Raw genomic sequence first — 13,485 nt, 5'->3', positions numbered from 1 at the left:
CCCTGTCCTCTTTCCATCCCAAGAGAGTTAGCCTCCCAGGTGCACCAAAACATCGCGAATGGAGTGACTGGCACCAAGGAGTCTCAACGAGGTGGAGGGAGAAGGGGCCCCTGACCATACAAAAGCCCTGAGGACAGCAGAGGGCTGAGACAGCTCTAAGGACAGAGGTTCTAATTGAAACCACTTTGCCACTTGAGACCAGTACGGTTTGGCTCCCAAGCAGCAGGTTGTTTGCGGAAGCTTATTCTCAGTTCCCAAACAAGTGAAAGGATCCTTCCAAAGGCAGGCAGAGGGACAGGTCAATGCAGGAATATAGATGATGTCCCCTCCCCCAAAGATCATGGCCCTGCAAGCCAGCTTTGCGTTTAAATCTGTGGCTCAGACATTCCAAGGGAGGAAGAGAAGGCAGGAGACAGAACTGCCATGGGAGGGAGGTCAAATCCACACCGGTCTGTGCTTTTGCAGACGTATTCTCTGACCGGGCACTGCTTGCTGATGGGCAGAGAAGATACGGGCTCTGCCTGTCTACTCAGAGCTTCCTTGGGTTTGCCGTCCCCTCCATGTGCAACCTGCCCAAGATGCAGCCCTGAGTCTCCCAGGAAAACCAGCTGCCCCTGCCCCTTCCCATTTCCTGACCTTTGTTAATGGCGCAAAATTCTCTGTAAAAAGGGAGGAAAGGGGTGCCCGATTTTGGAAAAACTCCATCCTCCCCCTAGAGATTCATTCACAATGCACAGTAGCATACAAAAGACGCTGAGAAGTTAGGAAATAAAGAAAGCTGTTGAAATTCATTCATTGTGTGCTTCCCAAACCCTTTTTGCACAAGGAGACTTTGGAGCCTTTGCCGGCAGAGTTCTATTGAGTGGCAGAGTTTCAAGCTCCCCTTAACACTCATCGTCCCTGCTGTTCCCAACACTCGCGTGGCACTTGTGATAGTCTGCATTTATTTCTGGAAACTCTGTATTGTTGTTCCTTCTACCTTTCCCCTAACCTTCTGTGCAAATGCGTTAGCTGATTCACATCAACTCCTGCAGCCTGAGGGTTTTTGTTATTGTTGTTTTGCTTTGTTTTGTTTTGTTTTGTTTTTTGTCAAGGGCCCCATTTGCCAGGGGCAGTGAAATACCGGGCTTTCTGAAAGGTGATAAATCTGGCTCTGTGGTATCTGACATTCTGGGAAGAGCGTTGCCCAGATGAATCTGTTGGGAAAACCAGCTTCCTGATTTGTGTCCTATGAGCTGGCATTTTCTATTGTGGCTTAACGTCTGGAAACTGACCCCAAGATTTCTTATGCAGTGCCTTCCTGGGCGGGCAAAGGGAAAATAGGAGCGAAGAAATGTGTCAGCCAGGGAGAAGGGTGCAAGGGAAAACCTGGGTCCTCTAGTGTCGCCGTTGAGATAGAGAGATGGCTTAGGAACTTGTGCTGTCCTCCAGTTACCCCACTTCTGAGGGATGAAACACCAAAGTATGACAGCCCGGGCAGACTTTAGTAACAGACATCCAACCATGCAGACCTTGACCAAAATCACAGAGTGAGACGTGGAAGGGCTTTAAGGATCATGTGCTCAACCTTCATTTTACAGGCACCCGAAGGGAGGAAGTTGGCAACTGTCCTAAGATCAGACTGGAAGGGACCCTACTGGGACCGAGATGTGGATCCTTCCTACCTAGTCCCTAAATTCAGAGCTAGCTTGTTCAGGAGCTCTTGCATGGATAAGTAAAATCCATAATGGCTCCATGTTGGCCTGCTATGTAGTTACCATTCAAAAAACAACCTAGGAGAGCCCATTCAGGAACTTTAAAAGATCTGCCCCTAATTAAGAGCCAGTCACACATGTGGCTTCCCACATGCCAGCATCCACTGATAGTTGGTGGAAACCACCAGCCTCACATTGGACAGTCCCAAAGGTCACATGTTCTTCCTGTGCTCATTCCCAGTCTGGCTGAATTACATCTCTAGTATTGAAGGGCCCCCCAGTAGGTCTCCCCCTGCGCGCCCAACTTCACTTTCCTTCAGATCTGAGGCATGGCCCCAGGGTCACAAACATCACACTGCAAATACAAGCCCTCGTCTTGGACCCGAAATGGAGCCCAGGAGACCTTCTGGATGTTCCCTGAGTTAGCTCCCGGATCCTTCCCTTTCCGTTCCTAATGGCAGAGGAAAGGCTCCAGGCATGGGAAACTGAGAAGGGGGAAGAAAACAGTAGCTCAGACATCCACCCCCAGACCAGATGGTTCACTGGATGGTTTCACCCAAGCCTCTTTCCCAGGCAGTAAGGACCGGGGCACGGGGGCGGGGGAGCAAAGCCAGAGACTTGAGTTTGCTGTAACATCCATGGTGCTGTCAATGTCTCACCGCTGAAAGGCCAAGCCAGAGCCCCCAGCCACCCATGTACAGAACACACACTTGAGCCTGTTCTGCACCAGAGTCTTTGTCAACGCTTGGGAAAATGACAGGCCAGGCACTCACATCCTGTTCGTGCTGACTCATGGTGGAGTCTGACAGGGTTGGGAGCCAACTTTTTGAGATTTCGAAACAGCTGCCCAGGAGGATAGAGTGTATTCAACAACACCAAGGTGTCCAGCTCTTGGGACTCCACTGTTTTCGTTTCTCAGAAAGTTAAAACTGCGAGGCCACAGCCAAAAACGATCACAGATTAACTTCGGAGATAAGTGATACGGGTCCCTTGTGTAAATTATTAGGCTTCTGGGCTGCCAGACATGTCAGGGCAGGGGAGGGAGAAACCCACGCTTGAGGGGCCCCCCTTCCCTGGTTTCTGAAGGGGGCTCCCATTTCTAGAGCCAAAGCCACGTAACTCTGAGCAGACCGAGAGCCTTTCCTGAGGGGATGTCCCCTGAGAAGCAGTTTTTGCAAAGTGTTCCACGCATCATTACAGACCTACACGTGGTTCAGAAAAGACTCCGTGTCCCTCAAAACCCCTGTTAGCAGAGCACGAGCCTATCCCCGGGCTGCCCCAGAACACACCCAGGTCCTCTTGGCCACCGTTTATCGGGCACATCCCATATGTCAGACACAGTTTCAGACGTGTGCCCTCCCTTAAGCGTGGCATCGGCCCTCTCAGGTTGGCGCTACTAGGCTCCTCCCTCCCACCTGGAAGACAACAGGGAGTTCTGCAAGTAGCTGGTGAAATGGTGCCAACCACCTTCCCACCTCGCATCCCGATCAAGATGTTCGGCCCCCTTTCCGGGCTGAACAGGAGCTCACAGGTGATTCAATCAGCTCGTTCCCCCATGGATCTTGGAAGTTTGCCCATCTTTTGGTACAGAGAGGTACCTATTAAATACCTCCCTCCATCTGTACTGAAGAAATGGAGACAAGAGTGTTGGGCAACCCAAGGGTGGCCCTCACTGGATTATTTCCTGGCCCAGTCCTGCCACCCCACCCCCTCGCCTTGGCCACTTTCACTACCCTTGAGATAAAACCCACTTTTCAAAGAACTAAACCTCAAAACCATTTTAGCAGACCTGTAGTCTGGTTGACACCGTGAAAGTCCAAAACTACGGGTAAACTTGCTCTCTAGTTACGAAGAGAGGCAAAACTCTGAAGGACTGGGTTTATCGTAGAGGCAGTGCCGAGCACACGAAGGGACTTGGCGCTGGAGGGAAAATGGAGACAGCCAACAGGTCCATCAGACATTGGCCTTTTAGGTATTCCCATCACCCACGGCCCATGGCCCTAACCAGTGTTTCTCAACACGCGTCTTTGGACGAGCGGCATCACATCACCTGAGAATTTGTTAGAAATGCAAATCTGCAAGCCCTTTCCCGGACCTTCTAGATTGGAAACTTTGGCAGTGGGGCCCAGGGATGTCTCAGGGTGGTTCAGACACACGCCTAAGAATCCCCAGTGGTGACTGATGTTCAGAAGACCTAGCGATGCTCTTGGATAAGGAGACATGGGCTTGGTCCCTAGTGACCGCGGGTGACCGCACATTGGCCATGTACTGACGTTCTCCATTTAGTCAACTGTTCACAAGTTCTTCACCGGATGGTTCTCTCCTGAGATCCCCACGGTGGCAGGAAAGAGCCAGCAACTCAGAGGCTATTTGAGACTTTCAACAAGTTCTTGGAGTGACCTGGGGAGGAAGGTGGGTACGATGTGCCCCTCGATCTCCTTTTTTGGGTACTGCTCATCTGCCTGGCATAGGCTGAGCCCTTTGGGATACTAAACCTGTACCAGTGATTACCCTCCCCCCCCCAAGTCATCACATTGCTCTCTCAGCCAAGCTGCAGGCCCCCTGCCCCACCGTGGCCCTCCTTTCATTCGCTCTCAGTATGTTTTCCCTGAGGAGGATAATGTTTTCACCAGCTCGACCCTCCTTACTGCTACCCTGGGAGGAGCGGTGGGGGCAAAACCCACTGGGCTTCAGAGCTCTGCTCGCACCGACACCTGGCACCAGCAGAAGCCCACGACCGGGCAGGTAGGCGGCAACGTGACCAGGTGCTCCTGGTCACGCCCCCCCCCCCCAAAACATTAAAAACATAGTTTGTTTAGTATTAAGAAAGAAAAACACTAACCCCATACAGGAAGTATGAAAAGAAGAAGAAAGAGGAGGAGGAGGAAGACACTGAAAGTGGCAGAGAGGGAGGTGCGCACAGATAACAAGATGTTCCTCAGCTTCCACCGTCCGCCTCGTCGGGGTGGTGGGAACAGGTAGGGTAGGGCACTGGGGAGGCCGGGGATTTGCAAGGGTGGGGGAGATGGAACAGAGAAGGGGACTATGAGTCACGAGGCCCAGCCTCGCCAGACGTAGGGCACGTCCCATTCAGGGCCCTCTCTGCAGGTGTGGCCGTCCCAGCCAGACTTGGAGAAGACACCTAAAATGGAAACTGCCATTTGAGATCACCCCACGCACCCAGTGCCTCTCCTGTCCCACGTTCTGCCCCGCTGTGCATTTCGGGTGAAGACACAGGAGTTACCAGATCATGATCACCTCCCCGCACGCCCCTACCAGAGGTGTAAACCAAACAGCAGTCAGCCAGGGAGAAACCCCCGTGCTGAGCCTTCCATGCAAGCTGGCGGCTACGCAGACCTTCAGGACCGCAATCCCAGACGGGCCTGACCTGCTCTGGAGTGACGGACACTGACGTGAGGCCACCCAAGGCAGGCAGGAGTCAAGCCAGATGCTTAACACAGAGCCACTGGCCCTCTCCGAAATACGGCTCAGCTGGATTTTGAAAAATGGGGACACGGGACTCACAGTGTCCACCCAAGGATTAGAATGAGGAAAACCGGTGAGGCTACAGAACATTTCCTCTTTCACAGCCTCAGACAGCAGGAGAACAGGAAATAGGAGCCCTCCCTCTGCCCGTGATCAAATATAAATACGAACACTGTAAAATATGCACGCGCTGAAAAGATACCAATCGAAAGGATTTCAAGTCATTGCTATCGCTGTCAAAGAAAGCCCTTGGTCTTAAAAAAAAAAAAAAAGGAAAGAAAAAAGAAAAAGAAAGACAGAAAGAAAGACAGAAAGAAAGAAAAAGAAAAAACTGTACAACCAAGTCTCAAAATAGAACCAAAACCTGCAAATCATCCTCCAGAGTGTATTAGGAGCCTATGTCTTAGCAGGCTGTTGAAAGGTTAATAATTTTCCTACCGAAACTGAATGTGGGTTGTGAAAGAACATTAAAATGAAGAAAATTTCCCCGTGGCTGCTATTTTATTATCACCAAAGCCATCAAGTTTCAGTTTGAGTTATTTGTATTTATTTGTGAAAACAAAGATTAGATAAGTAGAAACATAAGCCTCATCCTAATTATTGCCCTGGAGTATCTGATTTTTAAGACAGAAAAATAAGACCATCACACACACGCGCGCGCACACACACACACACACACACGCAGGCATGGCAGGAGAAGTCAAAACAACGGAGAGGAGAGAGGGTGCCGTTGTCTTTTTCTATCGCTTGAAAAAATGTATTGTCTCGCGTTAAAACCCTGATATGTTTGCACAGTCTGTGAAGCTACAGGAGAGTCGATGTGTACATTTAATTGTTGGCGTTTTTCTCAACTGCATGCTCGGGGAGAGAACTCTTTTTTAAACTGCAAACTGTAATTTTTCTTTGACACTTGCAAAAAAGTTAGTGAGAGCCATACAAGTCAATGGTGAAAACCTGAAACAATGGCATTTCAGGGCTGCTTTAAAAGATCAAATTGTGAGCTTTGAGACATTTACAAGCAGGTGGAGCCTGAATGAGACGTGGGGTTTAGGGGCAAAGCTGGATTTCAACTCAGATGTGTCTCAGAGCCCAGGTGAACAGCTTTGTTTTCTGGAGTTTTAAAAGAAATCCACCAGATGAAATGGTTAATCAAAATCTATGGGTGAGAGCAAAAACTTATCTTCCAGCGCAACATAAACACCAGAATGAAAAAAAAATAACATGCATAAAGACCTTCAGTGGTCTCACATCACCGAACAAACTGTTTTTCTACCTATTTTGTGTTGCTGGCTTTTGTTATCAGCCCAATCGGCAAATTGTGGCCAATTTTGTCATGGTTTAAGCAGACATTTTGTTCCCAAACTGCTTTCAACATTTTAGCTACCAAATACAGTTTATGAGAAATTGAACAAGCCACAATACAAACAGAAAAGGTATCTATTCTTGCTAAATTAACCCCTTTTAAGGTTAAAATGACACACACACATAAATGATTTATAAAAAAAAAAAAAAAGAATTCTAGTAAATCCACATTTGCAACAACCAAATCAGACTTTTCCTGGAAAAAAGAATAATTAATGAATAATCCACTGCTTGGATTTTGAAACCAACTACATGACATTCCCCAATTCTGGTCACCATTACACCATGAACTTGCTTTTAATGAGGCAGCATGTCATTTTTATTTTACAGACACACACACATCAAATATTATTTGACCACGCAGACCAAAAGCCCAGAGGAATCAGTGGAATTATGCTAAGGTAAAATAACCCGTGAAGCAGTTATTTACTACTGAAAATAAATGACACCCACGTAGTTCATCTTATAGATTAATATTGAAACCAAATGGCAGTCTTATACCGCAAATCATTTCACAAAAAAAAAAAAAAAATAATAATGAAACTAGTTAACATGAAAACACAGGGTTTTAATTTTATGAAACATTAAATATTAAGATCAAAACGATAGAAAGCTGACATGGTTTGTTGTGTTTTTTTTTTTAAATTTTGTTCTTGCTGAATTGTAACAACAAATTGAAAATGAAAAAAGAATGAAAGAATCCTTGCTAAAAATCCAAGAATTACTACTTGGAAGACAAGCAGAATGTCAGAGAGAGACGATTGAAGAAAACTTCTCTGTTTGCAGCCCTACCTCATATTTGAAGGCATAGCAATTATACACCATTTTTAGCCTTTTAAAATACCAGCATGCCCACACACCATCTCAGATTAAACCAAGGAGAAAATGACACATTCTGAAACCATTTTCTAAAGCTTCTTTTCCTGATAACACTCAGACGCTTACAATCAAATTAATGAGTTTCTAAAAAGCCCAAACAACTCTCCATAAAGACACAATTGTTCACAACAGCCTGCAGACATTTCTAAATTTTTCAGGCAATACTAAGAGCATTAGTCTTTGCTATTTATATTTAGAAAAGCTAAGCTGTTTTTAACATCTATATTAGAAAGAAATGCTTGCTACTCTGTGCTTTGGCTAATTAACTTGAGGACCAATTTGAAAAACACCAGTAGATTCAGCCCAGTATCCCCCTCATTTCAAACAATTGAAAAGTTAGTTCATATTTTTCCTCTACCTTCTTTTCACAGGTCTGTTTTCTTGTAATCTATTCATACTCGAAAATTCTTCAGGTAGTAAAGAAAGGAAACACCCACAGAGAGTAAGTCATTATTTCTTCTGAAAGTGGATTTCTTCATAAATCATAGACCAGCAAACAAACAGTAAAAAGAACTAAAAAGAAAGAAATGACAAAACTCAGGAAGGACACTGAAAATCTACGCTGACTGACAGAAAGCTTAGCAGGGGGGGATTTAAAATCACTGGACACATTTGTGGTCAGTTTCAAACGCTCTTGGGGAGAGGTAGACATTGCTTTTGGTGAGCGTGACCCGGTGACCGTATCCATGTAATGACATCTTCTATTCAAGGTCATGGGTTATGCCGTTTAATTCCAGACCTGAAACATGTGATTCAGACTTTACACTTCATGCTTCTGTGTTCCAATCCTGACTTAGGCAAGACAAGAGCATTTAAAAACACACAAACCAAAAAGCCTTGAATGAACACTACAGTGCATGATGACAGGGAATAGAGAAGACTATGGTAACCACCTGAATTTGTTACTTTAAGAGATTTTTCTGTATGAGTATTTTACCCTAGAAGATCTGCCCTTGCCCTTACCCAGCACCATCGAAGGCTCACATTCAGAAAAAGCCTGACCTTAACTAATACTTGCCCACTCTTTTAAACCACACATGTCCCCTTCCCCCGAGGTAAGACTTGGGAAATGATGATGATTTTAGTCATCTGGAAAGAGTGAAACATGACATGATCTTGAAGCACTTTCTTCAAAACGGGTGTCATTTTAACTCTGTTTTACCACAACTAAAAAGGCCGTGCTCACGGAACAGATTCGAGTTCGCCCTCAATTGTATCTGTAACCCGGGAATTTCTTAAGAGCCGAGGGGCACAGTAGAAGAGCTTTCACTGAAGAAATGTTCGAAGCATTAAAAAGAAATTCCCCACTGTTTTTTCTTTACGAGTTTATGAACCAAAACGTGAACGCTTCCATATTAAAAATTGTCCTCAGCATAATTACTTCATGGGCAACTAGCTAGCTTTTCTTTTCACAAAATGCCTTTGTGAACGGCAAGATTTTCAAATACCATTGTTATACTCAGAGACAGTCCTGGGCGGAAGTAAAATAGAGTTTTCCCCCCAATTTGCTAGATATCCCTTTCTACTTGAAGCCAACCCATCATGTATGAACTGATGACAATTTTGGTAAAGTAACCTGGCTTTAAGGGTTAGGGAAGGTTCAATTGTAAAATCGGAAGACCAGACTTTTTATTTATTTATTTTGAAAGCAAGTAATAGTTTTCCAGAATCTACAAATAACTGCTACTGGGTAAAAAAAAAAAAAAAAAAAAAAAAAAAGAAAGAAAGAAAAAGAAAAGAAAAGAAAAAAAAAGAAAAAGAGAAAAGAATTCAGACAGACAAGGAGGAGAGAAACCTGGTTACTCAGAATTCTTGACCTGGAAATGAGTCTCTCTCATTTGATTTTCTATTTTCCACAAAGAGAAAACAAGTAGCTTTCTAGTCACAAAATGAAATGTGTACAAGAATAAGGACTGTGTAATGTATTAAACACTGTTGTATCGAAGTGAACACAGACACAGGAATCGCGTTTCTTGTTAGTGTCAACCGAAGCCATCATGCTAGTGATACAGTGAGTGAACAAAGACAGATCAGACCGACAAGAACAGGATAATTTGGGTTGTAAACCCAGGCTAGAGCTAAGTAATTCTCCTCTGACAGGGTCTGTTAGCACAATTAAAAAGCACTGTGGAAACTCTTGGACTAGGAAGAGCCTAGTATATTTCTGAACCTAAAACTTTTCATTGATGGTGGCTTGAAAGCTGTTTAATTAACTGTAGGATGCCAATCACTCTCTTTATCAAAGCCAGCTGAAAACAAAACTGAGAGAAACAGCTTGTGGTTTCACAAAAATGTATTTACATGAGTATATTTTAAAGGGAGTTCGATCATTAGGTACGATGTCATCTATGATGGGCGGTGGATTTGACATTTAAAGATGTCAGGGGTTGTCAGATTTATCTCCAGTCTATACTTAGTTTAGATGTAACCACTTTGGTGAGCAGACCTTGTTTTGTTAAATTCCAGCCCAGAAATCTGAAAAGACTTAACTCTTATTTACTGAATACAGATCTCCTCATGTCTTCTCACTTCCTTACCGAAGATCTACTAAACAGAAAGTGGAGCCCCTGGGTGACAAGTGGAATATAAGCCCACTTTCACACCTCGTCACAGGGATGGTGACAGAGCCGAGCAAGCCACAGTGAACAGAGCACCCAGGGGGAGTTATTGATAAGCACGGTGTTGCCTGAAATAGAGAAGAGTCCGAACTCTTTAGCCTGCTTCTTCGCCGAGACTTGTCTTGGAAAGAACATTCTGATAAGACGGGCTTTCCTTCGCTTCACACCTCAAATTGTTGACGACAAGGAGGAAAACCCAGAGCGACACCAAACGTTTCACCACGATTAAAACTGTCTCGATAGAAGTCCTATCAAAGGAACAATAAAAGATCCTGGATAAACGTCCTATCTTCAGCCAGGAACATGGGTCCATAGTTTTTTGTCTGTTGGTTTAGCAACCAAGAAGTAGTAATGCTACCTATTTTCTTCAGAGATGGGTAAGTGAATCACCACCGTCTCTCTCCAGAAGGACGTTTGGTGCATGGATCGGTCGCTCACCCACTCTTTTCCAAAAGCCACTTTCCATTTTGCCCGATTTGTTGGGAGCGGAAATTAAGCTCTAAGACCAATGAAGCTTAAGACAAGCTGTCGCAGACCCGAGTGAAATCGCTACCCTGCAGCCACCACCAGCCCTGAACCACAGAACCTCGTGCAGGGGATCTCATAGATCTCTCAAACAGAAAGGGAAATGGTTGTTGATATAGGTGACAAAAATGTACAGTCAGATAGGAACTCTGCTGCTTACGACCCTTCTGCCTTAATTCACATTGTGGAGGTCAAGGGCAGTCTTGTGATAGCACAGCTGGTAACGTTGTTTTTAAAAGGTTACAGAAAAAAAAAAATTTTTTTATATACTGCACTCCTCGTGAATTACTTTCTATAGTTTGTTTTCTGTAAAGGCTTCTCTCCAAACCAAACTCTTTCACTGTTAATCATTTTGTTTAAAAAAAAAAAATGCAGCAGTACACTTAGGATAAAAATAAAATGAAACGATTAAAAAAACGTAGCATTGAAATCTGCCTATATAGGTTGCCGTTCAAGCCCAGGAGAGCCAGGCCAGAGGAAATCCCCACCCGGGTTCTGACAGAGCAGTTAGAAAAGGAAGCAGCGAAGGGGCCCGGGGAACAGGCAGAGGACAATAACCATTGCAACCTGTTACCTGCTCGGCAACCATCTCATTCGTGGAAAATAGCAACCTTGATTTCTTCTATAAACCCCAAACACCTGGACTTTATTTAAGAGCCTTCTTCTCCTTGCCTGTGCTGTGACATTCATTTGAGAAGTTACAAAAACGGGTGCGTGAAGACCAGCAAAGCCAGTCTCCGAGGAAGGCTAGAATGAAGAAGTTTCACTCTCCCCCAAGCGCCGGGGAGCCCTGCTTCTAGATTCTAAAAGGCCCCGTTTGACAAGTTCCTCTGAATACCAGAATGAGCTTCTGAGCTAGCACACAGAGGTCCCAGGGACAGCTGATCAGCAAATTTGCTTTATGGATTGGTTTTGAGTAGGATGCATTAAGAAAAAAAAAAGAGGGCGCCTGGGTGGCTCAGTCGGTTGAGCGGCCGACTTCGGCTCAGGTCATGATCTCACGGTCCGTGAGTTCGAGCCCCGCGTCGGGCTCTGTGCTGACCGCTCAGAGCCTGGAGCCTGTTTCAGATTCTGTGTCTCCCTCTCTCTGACCTTCCCCTGTTCATGCTCTGTCTCTCCCTGTCTCAAAAATAAATAAAAGGTTAAAAAAAAAATTAAAAAAAAAAAGAAAAAAAGAAAAAAAAGTTACAATACAGCACTAAAGCACTTCCGATGGAACTAATTCAGAACGGCCATCCTAGCTCGCCTGCAAAATAAAATGTGGAATCTTCCATTTCAGCAAATCAGAGGGGCTTCCCACCTCATAGAGACCTCCTTCCCACCTGCCTACGGCTGGAGGCATACTTCCTTCCCGCCTCATGCTCTGCCTCCAGTGTCCCTCCCTCCGTGGCTGTCTTTGTTGTTGACACTGTTCCCACTGCGTTTATTAGGCGACACTGCTTGTAAAGCCTTCTCTCTGCTGCTGCCTGTTGCTAGGGGATGAGCCCCACTGCTTCCCGAGAACAACAGCCACAATCCTCCCTTGGCAGGGAGCAAGGACAACATCTCAGTTTGGTGACAAAGTGGAAATAATCCCTAAAAACATCCTCATTTACATTTCCCCTTAGAAGGATGGCAATGTGGGCCCCATCATGAAATGTATATTTTCTTCATCTCGGTGTTGGGTTTGATGCCTTTGGAATGGATCTCACATCCATATTGAATTTCTGTCCCCTGTTGCCAACCGTCGTGCCCCAGGTGACTGTGGGCTCTTAGAATTCTTGGCTGTGATCTCACTCGGTTGTCAGCCTTTATTTACTTTTCTCTCTCTCTTTTTTTTTTCTTGGAGAGAAGCAAACCACATCGTCAAAGCATTTAAAAACACAAACCAAAGGAAACTAGGGTTTCCAGGCTTCAAGCAAATGGTATTTACCCACAATTTATTTCCAAGAAGTAATTCGGAATCCATTGTCGTTTTCCGTTTGGACTCATTTAGAAGCACAACATCATAGGTGTCCCGATGGTCTGTTTGCTTCTTGCCAGCAATGAGTGAAGAGTAACTCCTGTCCTCAAACCCAGACTCACCTCAATTCTTGGGACATGGCTTCCCCAACCCTTTTATGTGCCTCCCGTTGGGGGTGACCACAGTCTGGCCCCCGCTGGCCGCTGGGACTCAGGAGTTGGTGCAGATGGTCCAGGCCGTTCTCTCTCTCGGTGCTACCACCCCCCACACTTAACAGAAGTTCAAATGTCACTCTGTGGGTTGAAAGGCACCTCCTTCTACCTCTCCCTGGGAGGATGGACCTTGTCACCGGGCAACCCAGAGGCCTCATGCTTCAGGCCTCCCTGGCATAGTTGCAAGGTCCCAGATGTCAAGATTGGCTCCTTCAGGCTCTTGGAGCAGGAAAGCAGGGCTTCCCTGAGTCCCCTCCCGGGACAGTGTTTGGTGCAGAGTGGGCACTGGTGAGACTCTGCCTCGTGGATTCACAAATGGTGGATGGATACAGTTTGTCAGGTAGCAAGAGTCGACTTGCTTGCTCAGGACCTACTAGAGTCCCAGGGCTGACACAGACTGGTACAATGAGGTGAAGGAAGCTGACAGCTGCCATTTGCCAATGTAGTGTCCCAGGTACATTGTGTAAACGATCAAGTTTGCCCAATCTTCTGAGCCAGATACTCTTAGTATCTTTCTTTCTTTCTTTCTTTCTTTCTTTCTTTCTTTCTTTCTTAATGTTTATTTATTTTTGAGACAGAGAGAGACAGAGCATGAACGGGGGAGGGTCAGAGAGAGGGAGACACAGAATCCGGAACAGGCTCCAGGCTCCGAGCTGTCAGCACAGAGCCCGACGCGGGGCTCGAACTCACGGACCGCAAGATCATGACTTAAGCCAAAGTCGGACGCTCAAATAACTGAGCCACCCGGGTGTCCCTCTTAGTATCCT

General features: G+C 45.7%; 1 long non-coding RNA gene across 5 annotated transcripts in view; it reads right to left on the bottom strand.

The window, feature by feature from the left end:
* The window catches only part of LOC122216344, a 155,886-nt gene that overhangs the window by 91,995 nt on the left and 50,406 nt on the right, over positions 1–13,485 (bottom strand). The window lies entirely within an intron of this gene.

Source organism: Panthera leo, chromosome A3 (assembly GCF_018350215.1).
Source record: "Panthera leo isolate Ple1 chromosome A3, P.leo_Ple1_pat1.1, whole genome shotgun sequence".
Taxonomy (NCBI): Eukaryota; Metazoa; Chordata; class Mammalia; order Carnivora; family Felidae; genus Panthera; species Panthera leo.
The sequence above is the reverse complement of the archived record's forward strand: the minus strand, read 5'-3'. Positions and strand labels throughout refer to the sequence as shown.